This window comes from Papilio polytes, unplaced genomic scaffold, assembly GCF_000836215.1.
Source record: "Papilio polytes unplaced genomic scaffold, Ppol_1.0 DF824069.1, whole genome shotgun sequence".
NCBI classification, from domain to species: domain Eukaryota; kingdom Metazoa; phylum Arthropoda; class Insecta; order Lepidoptera; family Papilionidae; genus Papilio; species Papilio polytes.
This window is the reverse complement of record NW_013525135.1, coordinates 2,147,055-2,171,990: the sequence shown is the minus strand read 5'-3', so window position 1 is coordinate 2,171,990 and position 24,936 is coordinate 2,147,055. Positions and strand designations below refer to the sequence as shown.

The window sequence follows — 24,936 nt, the reverse complement described above, 5'->3', positions numbered from 1 at the left end:
AAATAACATTGAATTAACAAATGCTAGAATACGTAATTAATACCGACAAAGTGGCGTTCACCCGAATTACTTACGAGCTACGCTAACCATATATTATAATATTTAAATTTTATAGGAATTTACTTGCAAAATTGTTTTAAGAGAAATATTACTTAGTGAATAGTTTAGGAGTAGTTAATTAGATTAAGTATTATAATTGCATGCGCCTTCCATTTTAAATATGGAACATTAACTTACGATATAGTTTATTTGCTTTTTGATTTTACCAGGCGTTAACAAAAAAAATGAATTCCATTATGTCTTCAGTATTGACTTTGTATTCCACATAACACGTACGTTATATGCATATGGATAAAATGTTGTTTGGTAAAGAAAATGTTAAGCGTAGGTGCTTCGATTTGAATGTTGTTGGCATTTCACGTTTCAAATACATGTTCCGTGATAATGATTCACCTTTGATTCGTAGCGCGTTCATTATCGGTTTAAATTTAGAACAGGTAGTCATGCGGGTTACTTGGAATGATCTTTACACGCTTTTGTTAATACAATTAATACAATAAAAAATTATTTCTTTATAATACATGCTCATCTTCATAAAGCTTGCAGTTAACGTCAAATACATCTACATTTCATCCTCGAGGGAAATCTAGTTAAGCTGTTATTAAATGATTCAATTTAACGCTGTGAAAGTTTTAACTTGACTTTATGAGTAGCGCTAGACAAGTGACGATCGATTTGTCTGCTTCGTTTGAAGACGATAATAATCTACCACAAGCATAGTATTAAATGGTTATAACCAATTATAGTCTTCACAGTTACCATAACTGAATATATATTATGTAACCGCACTATAGTTTTTAATAAATGTTTGAATTAAAAATATTTTTTTAACTCAATATCTTAGAATTATTGTAATCGATGCTGAAACAACTTACTGTTATTTAAGTTTTCTTTTCTTCTATATTTCATTCTTTGATAAATCTGCTCAAAATTGTTAAGAAAAAGTGTCTAATGTAGGAAATTTTTCCAACTTTGATTTAAGTAGAAAGCGATTTCATGTATACTTATATTACAAAGAGGAAAGATTTGTATTTTTGTATATATTGAAATAACACCAAAACTACTGGTCCGATTACAAAAAATCTTTCACCGTTAGAAAGGGTATGTATTTGCGAGTTACATAGGCTATAACTATTATTATTTTTTAATTAAACGGGGACGCAGTCGCGAGCAACAGCTAGTAACTAAAACAAATAGTTTATTAATTAAAATCTGATCAAAATATTTTACGTTAATTTGTACTGTTAAATAATTTACCTCTATTATCCGGGTTACTGGAATAATTAACCTTATGTTACTATGTAAAAGTGAACACTAAAGCAATATTATGTCTAACTTATTACGACATGAGTTACTAAGTTTCTACTTAGGTGCTTATGTTGGTTTATGATATTTGTTGTTAATATTCAAATTCGTATAACAGATCATATCTTCAAAGATTTCAATTAAGATTACAATTTAGTTACTAACTAGCTGTTCACGTGCGGCTTCATCCGCATGAATATATAAATTGAATGTTTGTGTTGGTGCCTATGCCACTAGCAACAGCGTCACACGGACATCCCTATTGTTTTTTTTTTATAACACAAGGTGGCAAAGTGGCTAAAATGGCAGCTTCAGGTGGCCACTCTCAATTGTACATTCATTCACTCCCTTTACACTTCGTCGATCAATCTGCGCGGTCATGCATCGTATCTCGCGCTAATCTATTCATTCTTATTACAACCAAAATGTAACATAGAAATTAAACAATCAGGAAGCTAAGTACCGGCGTTTCATTATGTCCATATAATAAGAGGCATAAACAGTCTGCATTTGTTAAATTCTGAATTGCAAATGTCAAAATACCAATTACCTTACTATGGCAATCTTGCTTTCTCGATGTTGGCAGCAACTTATGGTCTCTTTCCCACATTAGCGTTTTTATCCAAAACATTTAGCCCCTAAGTTTAATGGCGTGAAAATATATAGCCTAAAGTGTGAGGTAAGTGTAGGGCTTTTCATTAAAGATATAATTATTCAAAAACATGCTGTAATTGCTGACATCTTAGGCAACAAAGAAGTGTGTGTTTACGCTTTATTATAATAGTATAGATGTAGGTGCGCACACTACTCGATTTTTAGATGAACAACAAGTTGAATTGGCAGCGAAACAGAGACTATCGCACAAAAGTTATGCGATAGTTTAGTCTAAAAGCGCCTCTCTTAGTCCAGTGTCACCGACTAGCATCTTAATGACTGTTGTTTTTAAATACAATGTAGAATTCAATTGTTTATTGTAACATTTTCCTGAGGAAGTCAAGTCACTATTTGTACAATAGAATACAAACCTTACAAATGAATATTACCATAAACAAACTAAAGATTTCACACAGATAAAGCATCCATGGACATCATAAAAAAACAAAACTGTTTTTATCTTACGGTTAAGATAATTAAATGCACTTCATTGACATAATCGCTACGGTCACGCGATTGACAAGTCAAACGACTTGCCAAATAGAGTTAAGATACGCTGCTTGTACCTTTGTAGAATGGATGAATCACACAATTGGTATAGTTTATGTCTTACTAGATTTCGCCCGCGACTTCGTCAGCAAGAAATTAAAAACGTAAGTAGCCTGTGTTCTTTCACATTACATTTATGCCAAATTTGATCCCGATCCGTTCAACCGTTAAGCTACAATCTCTAACAAACATCCCTCCATTTAAACTTTCGCATTTTTTAATGCAGAGTATGATGAGACATTTCTTGTGTTTTAGAAACATTAACAAACTTTTTGGCTGATTTGTTAAATTCATAGAAATAAATGGAATATACCAAAGATATAATTATGATGACAACAATCAAGATTTTAAAGTCGATTAAACATTACAAAGATTTTAACCTACTTTGGTATAAAATGTTGAACAAAGCAGAAGATAAATGGCGAAACTTTCTTAAAATTTCTTATCTCTATTTTCTTTATACATTGTTTACAATGTGTATATTTTGTTGTTGTTATTGTTGTACAAAAACAACTTCGATATCTCGCTCGATCGGACTGTGTTACTATACAGTTTATCGAAAGATTATGAAATAGCAACCAGGAAAAGCGTGCACAGATCAATTGCAACAGATCGTCGGAAGATGATTTCCCAAACTGCGTTCGATTGCACTTATCCGGGGGGCTATTTCCGGATCGCTCGAGAATCTCGTTGTATTTTAAGTGAAATGCAAACCAATTGAAACACTCTATCGCAAGTACTTTGGATTGAGACTTTGTTTTGTTTAATTTATTGGTGTTTTCGATGAATGCATGTTACTGCGCAGTTTGTAAATGTTTGTTTGTTTATAAAGAAATTGTATGAATTATGATACTGTCGTGAATTTAATGAGTATTTAACTACTTTTATCGTGTTAAAATGCAATTATCTTTATTTTTTTTATTCTAAAAGCTATGTTTTCTTTAAAAATGGTTTAGGAATTTTTGGAAACACAAATTCCTAATTAAAGTTAAAGATAAGACAATAAAAGAAGCCATTAAAGAAAATGTGTTAATAAGTTTAACAAAAAAGCTGTTAACAAAACTGAATGAAAAAAACTTTCGCCATTTGGACTGCGGTCATTAAGTAAATGCAATCTAATTGAAGGCGTACGTAAAGAATGTTTAATTTAACTTTAAGCATAATAACCTTAAAGAAAGGCTAAATATGGTTTAATCTTTTGGTTTAAACACGAAATTTTCTTCTACAACACTAACTCCATAATACTTACTTCAAAACTAATTTTAAAATTACATTTTTTCCTTACTTATGGATTTCAACGCATACCGGTTTCTGTCAGAACGTTACATAAAAAGGCTATTAAGTTATTCCATACAATTTAATGGCATTGTACACAGTTGGAAATGCATTTAACACAGCAGTTGGTAATTGATGGCGATGGAGAGTAACGTTGTCTTTATAGACCAGGATCCTACCGTCGGTAGACTAACGTCATACCGACAAGGCTGTGAAAAAGACCTATTAGTCTCAGGAACTTTCTAAGTATGAATTGATTGCGAAACATGTATAAAAGTATATTATATCGTTACTGGCTATTGCTTGCGACTATGTCCGCGTGAATAAAAAAAAGAATAACACAGCCTATGTTACTAACAGATAAATTACCTTTCTAACGGTGAAAGAATTTTTAAAATCAACTCGGTAGTTTTTAGTTATTTCAATACATACAAAAATACAAATCTTTCCCGTGTGCCTTCGTCCGCACGTTATTATAAAAACTTTATTTCATTGTTTATATTTGTCTAATTCTTATTTGCAAATATCAAAATTCAAAATGCACAAATGACAATGAAGGCCTTGGACATTGGATACCGATACCGTGCCATGGCAATCTTGCTTCCTTGATGTTGGTAGCTTGGTGTTTATTGTTCCTTTCCCACATGAAGTTTTTTTCGATACCCCTAAGTTTAATAGCGTAAAAATATATAGCCTAAAGCGTGTCGTAAGTTTAGGGCTATTTATTAAAGAAATAATTATACAAAAACATGCTGTGATTGCTGACATCCTACGCCACGAAGAAGTGTGTGTTTACGCTTTATTATATTAGTATGGATTCGGTTATATATGTATCAAATCGAAACATAGAGGACAGACAGAAATAGTAAACGATCAGAAGTTATTCCCAGCACAGTGCAATGCGATAAATAAAGTGTGAATGCAAGTAACTGTCGTCCACAAACTAAAACTATTCGTTGTCGCTTCGTTCAATACGAATTTACATCATTTTGCAATTCGCCTTCTGCGCTTTATTGAAGTTTCGATTTATTTCTTTCTATTATGTATTGAATCGTTGGTGTCTGAATTGGCATTGTTTTAAAATAAGTACAGTGTTTATAATTAACTAGTTGTTGCTCTTACTTCGCCCGCGTTTAATTAAAAATAATAAAAAGTTCTATATTACTCACTGATGACGTAGCTTTTTAATGATGAAAGAATTTTTGAATTGGCCCAGTACTTTATGCGTTATTTCAGTACATACAAAAATACAAATCTTTCCTCTTGATAATGTTAGTATAGATTTAAAAGAATGTATACAGAGTATTCTATACGATTTTCTTTAAGATAACATATAAGTAAGAAATACAACAATACATGTTAATTATTGTTTTACTGTCGCACGAAAATACGTTAATTGGCCACTAAGGGGTTCACTTAATAAGACTTAATAATTACTATATTCGAGTGATCTTCAACAGATAAGTATTTATGTTATTTAGTGAGTAATTTCCTCATAATTAGTCTTCAGAATCAGCACAAACATCTGAGCTATAAAATAATTTTATGATTTTCACTTTCCGGTGTAAAACAGTGCTTACAAACTAAGCGAATGCTGTTTATTAATATTAATTTAATGTTAACGATGTATCATCATGTGATTTCATATTTCTGGCATTATTTTTTCCGTGTTTATCGAGACTAGCTTTCGCCCGTAACTTCGTTCCCATGGAAATTGAAAAAAGTGAGTAGCCTATGTCATCTTCCAGACTATCCTCTACATCTGTGCGAAATTTCATCAAGATCCGTTTATCCGTTTAGGCTACAAACTCTTACAAACATCCATCCATCTAAACTTTCGCATTTATAATGTTAAGTAAGATTAGTAAGGTTATAGATAACAACGCAAGTTATTAGAGCGTGCGCACACCTGAAACCAATCTATCGCACAACTGTTTAGTCTTCGTCTTTTTCCTATTTCCTTTATGGAGATGCGCACACTACTCGATTTTTAGTTGTAAAAACATTTGAAATGGCTGTGAAACAATCGACAATCGACGATTACACCGTTGAGCGATAGTTCAGTCAAAGGTGTGCGCTCTTAATAACATAGAAAGCTTGTACATTCGAGATTACTTTGTATAAAAGACATTTGATTAAAACAGTAGTGCGTAATTTTACCAGAAAGGCTTCAGTCTAGATTGAGTCATAACGTTGCCGAAAATTTTCCCCCAAACGTAATTTCCTTTCAATGTAACGAAGGTCGAAATTCTACGGTCTTCGGAGACTGACCAATCTTAATAAATTTTATTTGCGAAATAAATCAATGTATGTAGTGACAGAAAAAGATGCAAAGTGTTGCTGAGAGTTTAGAAGAATTTTTATACTAGTAAATCATTAAAAAAACCACAATTAACTTATAATTAATCGGAAAAATTCACAAGAAAGAAATGACGTAATATCATTCAATCTGTTATTATAAGGAGGAAATATTTGGAATTTGAAAAATTCTTTCACCAATAAATAGCTTCGTTACCACTGAGTAACATAGGCTACATTTATTACATTTTTTATTTCTGCGCGGACGAAGATGCCAGCAGCAACCAGTATGATATATTACAATAAACATTCTCATAAAAGACGTTACCCTCCAATAGGTAGGGCATTTTTTTAAATTATAGACAGTCAATTAAGAAGATTTAATTACTAAGTATAAGGTCAGAAATACACGTAGTAAAATGGAATAGTAGCTTGAATACCAGTTCACGAGACAGTACACAGGACATGTCTGTTATGTTCAAACCCTTCAATACCATCCCTTAACTTGCATGCATAGCTATTACCGAATCAAATATTGTGCTGGCTATATATTGGCATACCTTGTTAGTGTTTACATTTGCCTGTAGTTAGCACTTTCCAGTATTTGCATGCTTGAACCCTAGCTTGTAAATTCCCACCTTTAAATATATAAGTAAACAGATTTTTTATATAAAAGAAGTAGAGCGTTTAATCTCTGTACTTATTGTTTAGTTAATGAATCCATCGAACACAGTAAGGGGAAATTGTAATTAAAATATTTCAAAGGCTCATGAAAATATTGGATTACCTATTCTTGTTAAATTTCTTAAGATCATGAATGAAATGGAAGTTTATTTATAATTTGAACCTTGATATTGTTTATGAATCTATTTTCTGACGTATGTATAATGAGAAAATTTTTGTCAGTTACGGACTTAAAGTTAAAATATATTTTTTTAGCAATAGTATCTAAGATTGCATTATTTTTATTTGTATAACTACTTGATGCAAGATTATACGTAGTGTAAAAATTAACACTCACCACGTAAGAGTATTTATGTAATGTGTTAAAACCATTAAGATCGTTTCCTTTAAAGATCACGGCTTTACAAATGTCAACAGCAAGAGCTTACTCAGAAGTAATTTTTGGTCACAGGAATAAACGCGTTATCATTGTTTATAAGTAAACATACTGATTTCTTCAGTAAACATACTAGTAAATTGACAAATTCAAGGACATTGAGGCTACCTTAAGACACACACCTGAAACTAATCTATCGCATAACTATTTAGTCTTGATTCCTATCAGCTTCTATAGAGATGCACACTCGATTTTTACTTTTTTAATTGGTTTGTTTAACTGTGAAACAATCGACAATCGCACAACAGTTATGCAATAGTTTAGTCAAAAGTGTGCACCCGCTCTAAATAAGGATGACTAGACCTTATATGTTGGTACATTCCAGATTGGTTAACTACATATTTTCAATTCTTCTATAACAGAGGTCATAATGATGCTTTCCTCATGATATAGAGGGAGACATCTAACATTTTTAAACTGTACTTTGGAGTGAAAGTAAAGCAATTTGGTTCTATCACATGTAACCATTGTTTTTGTTGTGATCTTTGCGTAATAAATGTTTCAATTTATTAGATTTTATCAGGGCATTGGCCCCAGCACACGCCTGCATTGAAAGCATTCGCCAATTTCACATATAAATCAAATTTAGAATACATTAGGGTGACCATACATATATAGTCAAGAGACTTTTTTCGGTCTGCACACCCGAGTTGGATCATAAATATTTGAAGTCCTTTTAAAAAATCCTAAACAATCCTTCGATACTGCTACACAAAATTATTGAAATATATATTACTTTGATTTGCCAAATTTCTATGAATACTGAATTTTGGCCGATGATGAAATTTTGTTAGCCGTCTTTAACACTAGTTAAATGTATGGTCACCCTAGTTCTAAGTGGTTTCGCTTTCCGTGGATGTAAAACACAGCATACGCTTTGTTTACAACGGGGGAAAGATTACGAACCTTGCACATGAATAGAAACTCAAGGACTTGAAATGTTTGTATTTAATTATCCATGAACATAATATCTCAACTTAATGTACTCACTAACATTAGCATGGAGTGTAAGAGCGCGCGCCCTTTGACTAAACTATCGCACAACTGTTTAGTCGCGCTTTGATTCCTTTGATCTTCTAAGGAAGTGCACTCTACTCGATTTTTAGTTGTGCAACTGAACAGTTGACAATCGCATAACAGTTCTGCGATAGTTTAGTCAAAGGTGTGCGCCCGATCTAAAACTACTGCGAATAATACTAGCCATTGCAATCATCTGTAAACATCAAATATTCCAATGAAATTTGAGTGAAACATTGAGGTGAAAATGATTAATGTGCATCTTGGGATGGAAGAAAAGTACCGAAAAGAATTTTATATGCTGTACTTAACTTTCTCTATATTTTAGAAACTTTAAACATTATATTTTATTTGCTGCGAGGATGTGGTAAATTCATGCCTGTGGAGATAGAGGGTTATATTTTCCACAGCTACCGTTTGCTTAAAACTTCCTGCCGGTTAAACTTTTCGGAACGACTTCTTTTCGTTAATTTTTGACCGACTCCCCAAAAGAAGGAGGTACTCAATTCATCTGTATATTTTTATGCGTATTACGCTTTATCTCCGGTCCTGATAGACTGATTTTGAAAAAAAAAATATCCGAAAGGTAGTGCTTACAGGTAGGTCCCATTTTTTTGTTTAAATTTTGGAGTCACTAGTGATTTAAAGACTAGTTAGAATTACGACTTCTGTACGGATTCATTATCTTCTACCAGTATTAGCTAAAACGTTATGATTGATTGTTGAAGTACTTGATAATGCGTTAAACAAGGCGGTTAAATTATTGGTATGATTTGTCTCATTTCCCTTTACCATTGTGTGTAGAGATAACACTGATCTCGGAGTTAATTACTATTGTAGCTACCAAGACGTTGGCAATGGATATTAGAATTAATGTAACATTTCCTAACGTATAATGACTTGAGGTCTGAAGACTGTAAATATTACTAAGTACGGAGGTACAGATTGAAGGTGTAGCTTTAGTCCCTTTTCTCTTCCCAACCTCTTCTTTTAAGAAACGGGAGGAGGATTTGACGAAGGAGACATAGGAGGACGCTTTGGAAGAAGATATTCTCTTTCTGTGCGTTCCTTTATAAATTAAACGTATGCTTCAAATCTACAATTGCGGATATCTATGGGCAGCGGTCGCTTCGTCATTTCGGAGCTTGACATTGGACATGCGGTAGCTTGTTCAAGTCTCCAACTATTAAATAATTTGTCAAACGCTTAAATTTCTAAATTAAAATTAAATAAAAAGCAATCCATTGCAAAAGCAAAATGTTTATAAAGTAAACAGTATTCTTAATAAGGTGACAATATGTGGGAATTACGAATTTGGTTTGAATTTTGTTAATTGAAATTCCAATTAACTTCATATGCTAATGCCGGTCGGTGTTACCTCGCTGTGAATGTTACGACCGAAATTTATCAGACAATTTGCTGTAACAGGTTATTAATATAAATGTTCTGTTAAAATTAACAATACCAAGGTATGTTTGTTTAGGTAAATTGGCAGAATTGGAAGTAAACTAATAAATATTTCCTCGCTACAATGTAGTTGACAAATAAAAATCTTTATAACAATAGGACAAAAAGAGTTTTAATGTCCTGCAAGAAACGAGTAAAATCTATCAATAAAAAACATCTGTTTAGACTTCTATCATAACTCTGGTTTCTATTAATAATTATGCAAAGTTTTGTTGCTAGTTTCTCCCAAATTAGAATAAAACCACAAACACTTGACACTGGCCCAATCCGCTGAGGGAGAGCCATAAACAAGAAATAAAATATAATATTAATAATTATTCGTTGAATTAAATAATGAAATTGAAAATACCATTTATCAATAACTTCATTACGTTCTACAATTTCCTTAAAATGAGAGCCACAGAATAGGGATGCAAAAACTTAGGCAGGATAATTTGTACATCGAGACAGGATCGCATCTTACGCTCTTCATTTCCAAACCATACTTCGCTGCGGTCGGTCGCGAACGCCTTAGCCCTTTTCGCGCGCGAAATCTTCAATAAAAACTATATTAGAGCAAAAACTTTAAAATGTGTAAAACCGATATAACTTAATGATTAACCTAGTAATATGGACTTAGTTAAATTGTTAGTGATAAATAAGTGACAATTATTTATTTCGGTAATGAATTAATAACATTTCACCTTCGCCTAAATTCATTATTTAAGGAGATAAAGCAGATGATAACGAATCGTAAGTAATTATTTAAATAATTGTTCTATTAAATTAAATAAAAAAGAAAATATCAACTTTCCTCACACACATGGGCCGATTTGTGTATCCGTTTGTTATAGATTTGTATGTATCCTTATCCTATTCCATTAATACATATCCTAGGGCTATCCTATCCTTCTATTGGATAGAACTATAAAGTTTTTTTATACCTGTAATAATAATAATTGTTGTTAAACATAAGTACAAGGTCTTTGCTTACTTTTATAAACTCCATATACTAACATTCTTGCATTTTACTTTATACTAATACTAGCTTTCGTCCGCGAGTCCGTGGATGTGGAACAAAAAAAGAGGATAGCCTATGTGTTCTTCCAGACTATCCTCTACATCTATACCAAATTTCACACGTTCACCCATTTAGGCTACAAACTCTAATAAATATCCATCCATCTAAACTTTCGTATTTATAATATTAGTATGAAGTAACTATTATTATAAATGGGAAAATTGAGATGGATGAATGTTACTATGTATCTCCAGAACGGCCCAATGGATCTATCTAATTCGCATAGATGGAGAACATAGTCTACACATAGGCAACTTTTTTATACCGCGTGTGGGAAACGGGCGACAGCTATTTGATTTTTTTTTTGTTTTTACATTGCGAACGTGACAATATTGTATCTGGACAGTAATTTGTCTCATTATTAATTAATCAGTGGAACTCCTTGGGATGTATAAACGTTTAATTACTCGACAAAAACACTTATTAAGTATAATCTGTGAGGTATATAATTACAGTAATTACCGTTTCATTTTTAATTCAATAAGCCGTTTATCTCAGTGGTTAAGTGATTTTAGTACCGTGTTGAAATAATGGTCATAGGTTCGAATTGAGATTTGTTAAACATTTCTATAATTTTACCTCGTACTTTTTACTAAGTAATGTGATAATACGACAATTTAGATGGTTGAAATTTGTTGGTGGAAAACACATAGGCTACTCATCTATGACTTAATAATTTTTTTGCGCTGACGAAGTCAAAGGCAATCTAGTGTTACTCTATATTCCAATGAATAAAATAAAAATTTGAAGGATTTAAAATATATATAAATTGCTAAGTAAGTCTTTCGCGTTCGTTTGGTAATAGATTGTCGATCAATATATAATGTATTTTTTTTTAAATTTTATTTTTATATTTACCTTTACAATAAACAACCGATAATTACGTATTATGAGTAAAGATTGTGGTATCAACTCTATACTTATGGATTTCATTCACCAATATAATTGTTTCTTATAAGCTTATCTTTTATCAGATTTATGTTTTTCGTAATTGTTAAAATTTGCATACATGTTTATGTTTTTAATGCAGTAGCTTACGACGTTAATGTGACATTTTGAAACTTGGAACAATGTTTATTCTCGTCATTATAAGGTGAGGACAACGTATTGAAATAATACGTAGGTAATATTTAATTGGTTTCGGATTTCTTTTACACGTTAAAAGAATTGTATACTAAAATCTGGACTTGAATAGCTTTAAAATGTATCATTAAGTTGGTTAAACATTCTAATTATTATCCTGAAGAATTAATAACCTTTACCTGTACTGTTTAATGTTGAACTTAAAACATTTAACATAAAGAGTGCCAAAGCAAAATTCAACACCACCACCTTTGTGTTCAGTCATCACTGTACGCCCCCACGAAGTGGGTCGGAGCCTACCCTAAGCAAAAGGTGATTAGGCCTTAGTCAACGACGCTGGCCAATTGCAAGTTGGTTGAGTCCACACATATCTTTAAACTCCTTCGCCCAAATGTGCAGGTTGCATCACGACTTTTTTCTTCAACGTAAGAAAGTCAGGTAAATTATGTATATATGAAATTTAAAAATCGAAAATTACATTGGTGCATGGTGGGGTTCGAATCCAAGACCTGTATTACAAATCAAGTGCTTAAACCCCTGACCCTCACCATTGTGAGTGCATTAGTGCATTATTATGACAAGAGGTTAAATTCAAAGGACAAAAGAGCTTAAAACAATCAGTCAAAAGCTCAAGGATTACCATATCTTTTCAATATTGACATTATCTGGTTTTAATAATTGATTGTTCAATAAAAACAATGGATTAGAGCTTCAATAAAATGTGCCATCGAACATTAAAGTCGGGGAATTTTATTTCCTACCCATTTCAGTACAATATCACAATAGATGTAAATTAGTTGAAAACTTGTTATAGCAACAAATAAACGGTCGAACACTGAAACGACGTTGCAATATTTTACATCTCCTACAATGATAAGGCCACGTTTAACTCCTTAATACTTTGACGTTTGTCAGATTGAAAGCGTCGCTTACCAAGCGAAGAGTTTAAGATTCGTTTCAGTAGACGGCCAATAATGTGCCAAATTAGTGTTCTGATGGTTACAGTTTAGGACATGCCCCTTAGTCAAAGTAACATTTGATTATCGCTAACTCAGATCGAAAAGTAAAAAAATTTATGGAACTGACAATAACATTCGACAAGTCACGTACTTCTCACGTATTCATTTCTATATTTTTGGCATATTTTGTCGATTCTACTAGCTATCTCAAGTGGTAGCTGAATTTATTTCTTTGGCTGTATATATGAATAGAGTTTTAAACGTGTTTGAACTTTCACACGCTTGGAATATTTCAAATTAATTCAGGACTCTGTATTAACTTAGTCTGTAGTGCTTCAAAGAGTACAAAGTGTGTTAAAACAGTAGACGAGTCATTTTCATTAAAGAAACACTTTGTAAACGTTAGCAATACAAACACTGTTTTTAATTGTTCAAAACAAAACTAAATTAGTGTAAAATTGCATTGTTTGTTAGAAAATCATCTCTACTGTAGAAACTATCAATGACGTATTCATTCTCGAGTTTACACTGCCATTGTACACGTTAAAACATTTTAATGTCTCATTTAGAACGTGTTGATGATGATGGATATATTGACGGATGTTTGCTAGAGTTTGCCGCCTAAACTGCTGAACGGATCTTGATGAAATTTGGCAAAAATATAGAGTACATCTAGAGGATTACACATAGTACTTGCTTTATTTCTAATTGCCCTAATATTCTTTACAACCCAGGAAAACCTGAGGAAGATCACTTGTTTATTTATAAAATAATCAATTATGTTGATAATATTTTTTCATTCGATATAGGATACAATCGCATTTAAATAGGTCAGTACAAGAATAACACAGATAATAAACAAAGCAAATATAAACAGGAAGTTAGTTGTGTAACATTTGTGAATTAAACAAAATAACAATTGCAATCATTTACAAAAGGAGTATTTTATTTAACAAATTATCTATACTTCTATACTATTATAATAAAGCGTAAACACACACTTCTTTGTTGCCTAAGATGTCAGTAATTACAGCATATTTTTGAATTCTCTTTTTAATAAAAAGCCCTACACTTACGTCATGATTTAGGCTATATATTTTTACGCCATTAACCTTATAAATATTTTGGATTTAATGCCTAATATGGGAAAGGGACCATAAGTTGCTGCTAACATCAAGAAAGAAAGATTGCTAAGGTTTGTCATGTCATTTTGACATTTGCAATTGATAATTTAACAGATGTACACAATAAAATAAAGTTTTTATAGTTAGTGCTAAAATAAAAAGCACATAAGAGGATGTGGATTTACAAAAAATACGTAATTTCGATAGCTGTTGATGCAAAAAAGCATTTTTTCTGTCTTAATCCTTTTTGACAAGTCTAAAACTTTTTTTTATAATTAAATTTACATATTAGCATTAAAACATTCAATCATCTTAAAGGGTATTTACGACAAACTTAAGGGTTCAAAGTAAACAAGTGATCAAGGGTCGATCAACAACATCCTTCATTATTACTTCGTCTTCCTTATTTGTTATCTGTACTTGAAATAATGTGAGATTTTTGAAAAGAGATAGTTTTTTAATTTATAAGTATTAATCAATTTATAAACTACTAGCTGTTGCCCATGACTTCGTCCGCGTGGAGTTTCAAAATTTCCAATCGACCCTTTTTTCAACCTATTACCTAACGTATTAACTTAGTAGTAATCTACGTAATAATAGAAATCTACTGATGCAAGATTCTAAATTTGTAAGCCCGGTAGTTTCTAAGCCTATGTTAAGATCTAAAATTCCTTTATAAATAATTTTTCTATACCTCTAACGATTTAGGCAACGCTAGCCGAGAAAAGTTAAAATTTAGTGATTTAACGGGTCCAGTAATACGCTTTTTATTAATAGTTCCTAAACATTATTAATAAACCAATATAATCTATGTTACTTACAGATAAATTACCTTTTTAATGGTGAAAGAATTTATAAAATCGGCTAAGTAGTTTTTAGGCGAATCGTATGCATACTAAAATGCAAATATGCAAATCTTTCCTCTTTATACTAATAGTATAGTATAGATGCAGGAAGGGGTGCGAGGTATAAAATCATACACTCGTTTTTTTAACCTATAAAAGAGAGAAAAAACCTATACAATAAATCCGCACCTTGTTTGTAGCGAGCCGGCTGTGACAACAATCGTGAGTGTGATTGCGTGACAAAAAAACAAATGAAAATAACCATTTGGTAGTCATAACACTCTACTGTGACATATATTGTCTGAATTTAAACAGATAATAAAATAAATCGCATCTAATTTTTCAACAACATTGTTTTTAAAACAATTAAAAAAGGAATGAAAAAAGACAGCCCATGTTACTCACTAATAAAAAAAATGTTTCTTACCTTCTTATTAAAATATAAGAGGTAAATAGGTAAAAACATTTTAAACTCACAAAGAGGCGAGAAAAACAATGCAATCGACGATTGGGTTACATTCTATCCTCTGTCATACTCGGAACTGAAATTCTTTAAAAAGCGGAAAAGGATTGTTTATTGATTTATTATTAAAAAATCCTCTTGTCTATTACTAATTAAATGATTTGTTCTTACAATAATCTTCTACAACGTATTCACAAACGTCTTGTAGTTTAAAATACAAGATAATTACACCACTGTGTAGTAATTATAAAACATTGCTAAACGAAATGTAAATTGCCCCGCCATACACGTCACCTTTTAGCTAATCGTAGTCCTACGACATTGAGATCGCGATGTTTTTATTGCAATTTAAATACTATGACCAAAATGTAGTGCAAATACACGCAATAGTTTGTTTTTATAAAGCAACGATAGTACAGTTTCGAATTAATCCATGGAAATGCTCACGTAGACCACTATCATGAAAATAGCAAAGGCATTATTATTTTTAGTGACGTCATTATTAATAGTATCTGAAGGACTAGGATAGATCTTAACTAACTCAAAGTACTAACACGCGACGTACGTGGTACGTGGCGGTAACTTACTGCAAATGTAGAATCGAAAGCCTTTATTAGGCGACATTAAAAATTGCAATTTTTTTAAGAAATTTCAAATACACAGATAATAAATTTGACATTTATTGAGTGGCGTACAAAAATAATTCTGTTTGGATCGTATTCCGAGTTATTTAAGGCTAAATAAATTAATCCAAAGATGTAGAGATGATGCCGAGTAACTAGATTTAAGTAATTCTGGAGGAAACTTTGATCATACCAATAACCTCATAGCTTGCGGCATCCTTATCAAAACTTTGATAATATTCGTTTCCTAAGCGGTTATACGAGTTAAATTGTGTTGAGTTACGCTGATCTACTGCTTAGTATTAGCTTAGCTCTTATAACTTATGCTTCAATATCTTTAGGATATTTCACTCCGAATTACTTAATATTTTTAGCATTTGTGGCTGAACATCTTGGCTGATTGTGAACGAATGCGGATAAATGCAGGAATGGACGAAACAAATACATATATTATCGAGGCAGACATTAAAAAGCTATAGCCAGAATAAGAAGAATATAACAACGCACAAACAAACGAACGAAGAGACGCATAAGTCAGCTAATAACTGAATTATGCCCAGTTTCCTAGTAACATTTAACCATTCGTTAGTGTATTTGGTTCGATAATTTTTTTAAATGCGTTTTAAATTTAGTTTAACCTAACACTAATGACTAGGTCATTATAAAATAATTATAAATATCAGCGACCCAGTATTAATCAAATAAAGCAGAAGCAAAAAATGAATTAATAAAGAGAGGAAGAGATCTTCATTCGGCTAGTAGTTAGATTGCTAAATAAACTTGTATCCAATTCCTAACATATTCTGGTCAATACGAATTGTTTTGCGTGTTTACAAACTGTTAGCTACCCTAACGAACCGGACAGCGGAAGTTATGAGGTATATTGTTTATAAGTGAATTTCCCAAGCCAATATCTAACGTCCAACTAAACTAAACGAATTTGAGATCAAAATTTGAGACATCTTGGTGTACGCTTATGCATCGTGCAAACATAACTTTTGGAATTCGCTTTAAATCAATACATTGATTTTTATGGAGGCTGTTCAAATGAAAGTTCAGACACGTAAACTTATTACATGGCAACACAAAGATGCAATCCTTTTACATATTTCTTTTAATTTCATCATGTTAATTGAACGGAACGGAATTGAATGAACGGAACTCCGTTCATTCAATATGTCTTATAACACATTCACATTAATATGAATGATCGCTTTCATTGTAAATGCGTTTTCCATGTATTTTTTGAAAATACATCCATTGTTTGAAAAGCACGTATGTCGGAATAAAGGGGCGTACATACTTTAGTATTCGAACAAGGTTCTTAGAATGTTTCCTTATATCGTTTATTGGTACAATAAGAGTGAATGTGTTCTCGGCCTTGCGGCTCCGAAACTCTTTAGAGTGAATGAGTACGTTATTGATTGATGGGTACATGTCTTTTACATTATAATAGGTTTATGACAGGTAAAGAATTCACGAACAAAGTAAACCGTACATGGGTATGTTGGGCAAAGGTAATGCTGTGATCTTCTATACTATCTATATCTATACGTCTATACTACGTATCTATCATCATCATCATCATCACCAGCTCACTATATGTCCCCATCGAGGGGCTCGGAGCCTACCCTAATAAGGGGTGACTAGGCCATAGTCAACCACGCTGGCCAAGTGCGGGTTGGTTGACTTCACACATATTTTTGAATTTCTTCGCCAATATGTGCAGGTTGCATCACGATGTTTTCCTTCACCGTAAGAACGTCGGGTAAATTATGTACATATGAAAATTCGAAAAATCGAAAATCACATTGGTACACGGCGGGATTCGAACCCAAGACCTATAGATTACAAGTCAAGTGTTCAAACCACTGAGCTACCGACGCTCGTTGCTACGCTAATATAATATAATACTACTAATATAATACTATAATAAAATACGTATCTATGCTAATATAATAAAGCGCCAACACACATAACTTCGTAGCGTAGGATGTCGGCAATCACACCATGTTTTTATTTTTGAATAATTTTTTCTCTAATAAAAATCCCTGCACTTACAACACGCTTTAGGCTATACGTTTAACGCTATTAAACTAAGGGGTAAATAAATAAGAAAATACCTTCATGTGGGAAAGCGATTGTAAATTACAAGCTGCCAACATTTAGGAAGTAAGGTTATTATGGTAACGGTAATTTTGACATTTGCAATTGCGAATTTGACAAATGTAACCAATAAATAAAGTTTTTACAATTTGATGCGGGTGAAGCCGCACGGGAACAGCTAGTTTATTATATTAACCAATCAATAATTGCTGTGTTATAAAGTAATTGTGTGGTATTCATTTTCTATACTTAATAGTAAGAATTAGCAACGCTCGAGTTAATTGGTTGGAGACCTACACAAAAGAAATTTTTAGTACAAAATGTATCACAGGTTAAATTAGAAGAATAACATTCTCGTTTTTGTCAAAATCGTCGATGCGTTAAACTATACTTGGAAAAAAAATTAATCATTACTATCTCTGCCACTCCACGTACTTGATATATCGATAACACTTATATTTTAAGCATTATGCCATGTTTTTTCTTAATTAATAATTAATGTTTTAATAGTAATATGATCAACTAATAGTCCTTATAACTTATCTATTTGAATATTTAATTATACTTCTGTACGTATAATTAAATGCTTAAATAAAAAATAACTTTATGAACAACTGCTAAGGTTCAAAATAATATGATAAACACCTACACACATTTTGATATGTTTTATTCTCTAGAGTAAATTTTTTGGCAGATATAGCTTTCGCCCGCGACTCTTTTTGCGTGATATAAAAAAAACAAGTAAGGAGCCTATGTTTTCTTCCAGACTATGCTCTATATCTATAGCACATTTCATCCAATCCGTTCAGCCGTTTAGGCTACAAACTTAACGTTAAGTTAAAGTTAACTTTCGCATTTATAATATTAGTAAGATTACCATTAAGAGATTACCACTTTTTAATTTCCTGACCGTTATACAAACAATTTAAGTTATTTATAGAGGTTAAAGGTTTCCCATTAAACCTATTGGTAAACACGATCAGGTTGTAAATTTTCCGATGTCCCTCTAAATCAAGGTTGGATCCTTGACTTCCGTTATTCGATTTACCAATTTAAATCCATAAATTAAGCTAGTCAATGGCAGGATTTAACTTTTGCAATATCCATAAGCAACAACGAATATTAACAATTTTTATACAATTGTTATCAATGTTACTCGACTGAATCTAAAATGAAATGTTTTCTCGCATATATACAAATAATTACGTATGTGTGTTTGCATGTGATTTTTTCATGTAAGTTAAAAGACACAACAGTACCATGAGATACAAGGAGTGGGTTGTTTTTTTTGCTATTATACTTCATACTAATATTATAAATGCGAAAGTTTAGATGGATGGATAGATACTTGTTTGAGTTTGTAACCAAAACGGCTGAATGGATCTCGATCAAATTTGGCATAGATGTGGAGGATAGTTTGAACACATAGGCTACTTACTTACATTTTTTTTATTCCACGCGGACGGTGTCGCGGGCGAAAGCTAGTAAGAAATAATTATAAAACGATATTCAATTGTTTTATCTTTATTTCCTTTAAATTATTGTATCTACTATCTAAAAGTCTACAGTAAACATAAACAAATTGAAACATATTTTCATATAGTGTAACAATTTCCCGAGCCTGTGTACGATATTTCAAGCTTTCCTTACTTTATTGTCGATACAAGGGACGAATCTCGGCTTGCTCGGGTGGAGATTGTGTAGTTTTATCCGACGGCCAAACCAGGGCAGGGTAGTGCTGACAATTGTAGGCGCAATCTTAAAGGGAGAAAGAGGTTTTATTGGACCTTTTTATTTGACAACATTTTATAGAGAAAGTCTTGTTTATTGTCTTGCTGTAAGTTTACACAAAAAACACTTGTGTATAAAAACTTTTTGTCATAAATTCGGCTGTCGATATTTGTGGTTACAGCACGTGTTGGCTGAACACTAGACTTTTCAAAGCACTGATTTTTGTTTCACAATGTTGTGACAAATGAACAAAGTATCCGTCCATAAAAATATCTTGAAACTAAGCCTTGTATCTTGTTTTTCAATGCTTACTTCTAACAATTTGATTAGGACTACGCAGTAATTTATGATGACCGTACAAATATGTTTACCGTGTCAGTAATTGAACTAAACGCTGGAGGCATAAGCTATGTGACCGCTTGGATCATTGCCAACTGCTAGCTTTGCGGACTGGCCACCAATATCACACTAAAGAGGTGGAATATATTATCATAAAAATGAAAGAATATATTACTATATCCAGAAAATCGCCATTTATTTTTGTGAGTTTTAAAATGAAAAATGAAGGTGTACTTGAGGCGTGAAGTGTGAATGCAATACTGTAAAAAGCTTTTAAAGCGAAAGGGCTACGCAGCTGTGTATTATTAGGAGGCTATTACTTTTTGATGTACAATCGGGGAACCTGACGGTGTTAGACTCTAATGAGACGCTGCTTTTAAATTAAATGCTTTTAAATAACTTACCTTAGATAGCATCAATTGGTTATATGTGAGAGGCGCAGTTTGTCTCGTTGCAACGAATAAGGCATTTTTTTTGGCACACCGGGGATATCTGCGATTGTACCTTACCTTTGATTTTCTTGTTGTTCTCTCTTTTATATAAATAGAATGATTGAGACAGCAATATCATTTTGGACAAATAGTGGCGATCCAAAATAATTTTTCACAGTAGAATGATTATTATGCGGAGGTCGCAGAGAAAATAATGAGTTTTCATTACTTGAATTCCAAATAGATTTATTAAGACAAGAGGTCATCTGACCCTCGTTACTCAAATTACTTCAAGCTTTAATTGTTGACCTTAAATAACTATTACATGTTTCTAGCATAAATTAAATATATTTGTAGTAGTCTATACTATTATAAAGAGCAATTTGATTGTTTGAATTATTATTAATATTGACTATTATTAATATTGACTTTGAGATTATGGAACCGATTTCAAATATTTTTTCGCCATTAGAAAGCTACGTTATCATTGAGTAACATAGGCTATGTTTTTAACTGCAAAAAGCTTATTATTAAATCCGCGCGAACAAAGTAACAGATAATTTCTACATTATTTTTACTTTTTATACAAGAGGCTTTGTCGCTTCTCGCCTTAAGTTCTAAGTCTAAAGTAACAAAAAAAAAACATACAGACGAATTGAGTACCTCCTTCTTTTGGGAAGTCGGTCAAAAACTCAATTATCTAATATGTTTCTTAAACAAATGACGGCCGACTTAAACACTGTCCTGGCCTCGTCCGTCGATGAGTAGGCCAGCATAGTGTTTAAGTGACCGATATTACCCCCATAAAATAATTAAGTCTAAAACGAAATATTTTAATAAAAGTTTAGTTATTAATTAAAGGTAACTGTAATTCGTATTAAAAGCATTGTTACTATTCCCTGTTATTGCACATTTTAAGAATAGTTTTAGCTTTTCAGTTAGAAAGCTTAACAAGCTTCTTTCGGGACATTCCTATTTCTTGAGATCGGATTAAATCACGAAGAGACGGAAACGTTACCATCTCATACTTCACATAAATTCTTATCAAATTAACTAACCCCATTACGTTGAAATGTTTGAGAGAATTTATCTTATGCTGTCATATTAATTTAATAGAATATTCTGATTATGGCTACCAGAGGCATTATCCCGACCCGTCATCAACATTCTCTGTCCCAAAGAAGCTCATTATAAATCCTCTTCACCCTATTACCCTATAAAATGTCATCTATTTTCCGTTTTGGAAATTCAAGAGGGTACGTATTTTACTTCCTTGTTCCACTTTGATTCAAAATCACGACCTCTTTCAGTTGCCTATTAATTAGTTTCGTTAATTGATGTGTTGTAGCCTTTGATTAATGCAGACACTGCCATCTATTGATTGATCCTGAAACCAAATTAACAAGTCAAAAAATTAAAAACCTCCCAAAATTTTGATTCAATTAATGTTAAGGTTTCCATTTATTTTATTATTAACTAGTGATTTATTAATCTTAGATTGACTTAAGTTTCAGAGTAAATCTCAAGTTACGTAGTTCTTAATCGCATTTCATAAAGTTATTGAACTCAAAATACTATCGAATATTTAAATGAAGCTGGGAAACCGGTCATAAGTTAAATCTATGCTAATATTGTAAAGAGGAAAGATTTGTATGTATTGAAATAACTCAAAAACTACTGGGCCGATTTAAAAAATTCTTTCACCATCATAAAGGTCATTTGTCTATGAGTAACATAGGCTATATTTATATTTTATTATTACTAATGTTTAGGAACTATTAAACATCGTGTTTCTGGACGCCGACGTTAAAAATTTACTGAACTTTAACTAACACGGCGAAAGTAAGTTTTGAACCTTCAAATTTCACGCGGACGAAGTCGTAGGTAAAAGCTAGTATGTTATAAATTTCTAATAATATGTCTCAATCTCGTTATACAATTATTTTAACAATGCTTTACAATTTATATGACTTTCAAAAAACAAATTTTGATTGCGGAACAAAATTGACCAATCAACGTCCCGTTGAACAATACCAGATTTATGAATGAAAAATGTCGACGGTTCCGTGTTTTATAATTAACGGATTAAAATCTGGCTTTTTTAATTTTGATGATTCATTTGATTCGAGGGTTATTTATGGTATCGTATAATGGTTCACAAACGGTTCACACACAAGGCTGTGCCATGAACATTTTAGTATATTTTGTACAATGTCTTGTTTTCGCTTTTTAAAAAACATTATAAATGCGTAATATTGTTATTATTTATTTATGCTTTACGTTTTTATAGACCTGCTATGCCTAAAGTTCTCATCTTTGTAACTCAATATCGTTTTAGTAAAATATCAAGGGAAAATATTATTTTAAAGACGTGTAAGATCTTTATTTTACGAAATAAACACAATATCAAAATGATCAAAAGCGAATCGTAAACGATTAAAATGAATCTGCGAATTTCCGCCAACCAACGAATGAATTTGTCAACCGTATTCTGAAAATCTTCAGTAATTGATACATTTACATAAACATTAGGGAACGTGACTTGACAGACAGACAGACACTTGTTAACGTAATACAATACAGCGTCAGATGGAAATTGGCGCCGATAGATATCCAAATATCAAATCTATGCCAATATTTTTCCAGAATTGTACTAAATAAACTTCTTTTATAACACCAGCGACTACTGAAACTACATTTTAATCATCTTAAATTCAATCGACGTCTTATGACCAGTTTCCCCTATACATTTAACCATTCCTTTATGTTTTTGGTGAAATAAATTCATGAAATGCGTTTCCGATCTACGTAGTTTGAGTTTTACTCTGTTGAAACTTAGTTCAACCTAACACTAATAAATTGAATTTACACTAGGTAATCTTTACTAATATAATAAAGCTTAAACACACAGTACTTCGTGGCATAGGATATCAGCTATCACAGTATATTTTTGAATAATTCTTTCTTTAATAAAAAGCCCTACATTTTCTATGGCTATTATTTTCATGCTATTTAACTTAGGGGGTAAATAATTTGGCAAATAAACCTTCACGTGCAAAAAGTACCATAAGCTACAAGCTGCCAACATTAAATAAGCATGGTTATTATAGTAACGGGAATATTGACATTTGCAATTGATAATTTGACAAATGTAAACAATAAAATAAAATTTTCATATTTTTATGCGGTTGAAGCCGCACGGGAACAGCTAGTTATGAAATAAATGGCAACTTCACCAACTGCAGCAAAAAACAAACAGCAACAGCAATAAATAATAAACGTACGATTAAACTACAATGTCCAATAAAGTTTAGACGTCTGTATCATTGTTAGAAACGCTTACGAAACTAATAGTAGTGTGTAGTTAGATTCGTTTAAGCGGAGAAGTTGTTAACCGTACATAAAAATTTAAATTCCACGTTTCGAAAAAGAATATCTAAAAATGTGCATATAAATGTACGGAATTTTTAGTTCCCTAGAAAGTTGTTTTAAACTAGAAAGATACTTTCAGAAGTATGGCGTATGTAAATCTACTTCCGCATTTGCACTTCACCCAGAAGTTTTTGTTCAAAGAAATATCGACTATGGAAATAATAACTCACAACTTTTGAGTCAACAATGCATAGAAAAATGATTTAAATTCGTAAGTTTTTCTCTTTCTATCTCATTCTCTCTTTATATAATATATCGTACTAATATTATAAATGTTAAAGTTTAGATGGATGGATGGATGTTTGATAGAGTTTGTAGCCCTAACGGCTGAACTGATTTCGACGAAATTTGGTGTAGACGTAGAGGGTAGTCTAGAAGAACTAATAGGCTACTTACTTTCGTTTTTTTTAATTCCACGCCGACCAAGTCGCGGGCAAAAGCTAGTATCTCATAATGGTATGTATTTAACTATTTTACAATCTATTTACAAATTAGAATACCTAAGAATTATAAAATAAACAATAACGTTTGGTTGAATTCACAAAACTCATCCATTCACTAACATTTGGTAAGTTGAAACTTTTCAATTAAGCGAAATTTTAATACGGATTACGGTAGGGTCATAATAAAAGGTATATAGAGGTATTTGAGGATGAGTTTCACCGTGGAGTGAAATAAACCACTATATAATAATAAAACAGTTTATTGTTTCTCGTACACGAATACAAGTTAAAACGTACACGAAAACAATATAAACTAAGAAAACACGTAAACAAAATGGCGGGCGAGAGGGCAAACGAGCGAGGTGTCAGCACAGTGTAGCAGCGCGAGGCGACTGTTTGGCCTGCCGGCGCGGCGCGGTGCATGATTTGCTGTTTGCACGTTGTGCGTACGCGCCGCGGGCGGCGCTCTGCAGCGTGTTGGAATTATATATATAAATGTGGAGTGTGCGTGTTTGTCTGTACGTGTTATAATAATATTTTTATGTGAATATA

The 24,936-nt window shown here is 32.2% G+C and overlaps 1 protein-coding gene across 1 annotated transcript in view; it reads left to right on the top strand.

Moving 5' to 3' along the window:
• The first annotated feature begins 10,234 nt into the window (after window positions 1-10,234).
• The window catches only part of LOC106100230 (cardioacceleratory peptide receptor-like), a 60,813-nt gene continuing 46,111 nt past the window's right edge, over window positions 10,235-24,936 (top strand). The window contains exon 1 of the mRNA XM_013279021.1: window positions 10,235-10,477. The gene's annotated coding sequence lies outside the window, so the exon portion shown is untranslated. The remainder of the gene's footprint in view (window positions 10,478-24,936) is intronic.